Raw genomic sequence first — 1,933 nt, 5'->3', positions numbered from 1 at the left:
ACATGAGAAAGTCAACAAAAGGTTCATAGTGGAGGTAGTGTTTGAGCTGAATCTTTTGAAAAGATTATGAGGTCACCAGGTAACATAACAAAGGGTACTTTGGTCAGCAAAGCCTTGGCAGAATGTAATGGCCCTTGGAGGATGGCATTAGCATTGTATGAGCAGATCTACTCAAAGTGTGTGTGTGTGTGTGTGTGTGTGTGTGTGTACATGCACACACGTGGATATATGTTTGTATCAGGACAGAGAAGCGAAGAGGGGGAGTGAGAGAAGATGAGTCAAGAAAGGTGCAGAGGGACCTTGTAAGGAGTTTGGACTTGATTATGAAGCCATTGAAGGATTTTAGGCAGGGCAGTGATGTGGTAGATTGGCATTTCATAAATTTCATTTTGGTTGAAGTCTCCTCTTATGAGGGCCACAAGGGAAGAAGCATTCTTCATTTTAATTTAAAAAAAACATTTATTGAACACTGTCTTTGTGCCAGACCTATTTTCTGTCCTCCTAGAAAAAGCCAATTTTCAGTGAAATCAAAGATAGAGGAATCAATCTTGTTGCCTGGAGACATTTCCCATTTTGAAAATTTCTCTCTTAGGACATAACTTAGTCTTTGAAAGACAGAAAAGATGAGTAAAATATCGTTTTTCATTTACAGTGGTCTCCATTTTCATCCCCACTGGATTCAAATAGCAGATTCCTCAGGCTCTTATGTAAAACACAGACAGACAAACAAAAACACTTCCTTCTGGCAAGTCTACCCCTACAGGTTCCAGATACACTGATTCCAGAGGTGAGTGAAGTTTAGAGAGAATCAGTAAAAACATTATCTCTCTTCAGACAGTTGGTCCATCACCCGCAAGAGCATCCCTGAATTTTATGGGTGGATCTCATTTTATTTATGTGTGACCACAGAGGAAACAACATCAGATACCAGGAAATTACCACTCCTAGTTACTTAAGGTAAGAACCAGCTCCAAGGCTTTCCACAATTATCTTCATTTCTTACCACTCTTGATGGGCGAAAAGACCTTTTGAGTTGGGAATTTTGTCACTGTATGATTGGATCTGGCCAGATATACTGCAAACTATTTATTGCTATCTACTGTGTAAAATCTTCTTTCTACTTCCCAGTGATCTCAGTCAACTCATTAAAAATTATTACAGAAATGAAGCAGTTGTAATACAAAAAGACAACTAAAAGATTCTGGAAATATCATGCGGATATTAACGTATTTATTTTCACCACCAGATGGCATTATTTAGTTTTTTTAAAGGTTAAAAAAAAATACAGACCTAATACCCGCAGTATTCAAAATAATTTAAGAGTGAATGATCTTGTCTCAAACAAAAGAATCATCAAAGAAATGGATTAATGTTTTCCCTTTGTTGTAACACCATCCATCTCTCTATGAGGTTGCTTCTTTTGAAATCAGCTGAAGATTAATTATGTATATGGGACACATTGGGGGGCACTGAAAGAGGAGAATTGGGCCACAAGTGCTCATATTTGGAAACAGATGGTTTGAAAATGAATAAAGGTAATTAATAATAATGATGTCTTGACTGTATGGAGCAGCTGTCCTCCTCAGAGCTCAAAAAGCTTCCTTCATTATCTCATTCATCCTTCCTATGTTTAATCATGACATCAGGAATTGCATGTACACACCTTATGTTTTGTTTTGTTGTATATTTGGGGGATTCCAGACAGTAAAAATTCCTCCTGATACAACAGATCTATATTCATGGTTGCAATTGCATCATATATATACCCTGCAGGTTGTCTTAAATAATGGAACAAAAATATGAATACCAAAAATAGGTAAATTTGCTTGAGCTGGCAGGGAAGCAAGGTAGAGGAACTTGGAAATATTTGTTTCCAAGAATACCAAGAATACTTCTCTATGTATCAGATAGTTTTTAAAATGTGGATTGAGAT

This window comes from Ursus maritimus, unplaced genomic scaffold (assembly GCF_017311325.1).
Source record: "Ursus maritimus isolate PB19 unplaced genomic scaffold, ASM1731132v1 scaffold_5, whole genome shotgun sequence".
NCBI classification, from domain to species: Eukaryota; Metazoa; Chordata; class Mammalia; order Carnivora; family Ursidae; genus Ursus; species Ursus maritimus.
This window is presented reverse-complemented; position numbering follows the sequence as displayed.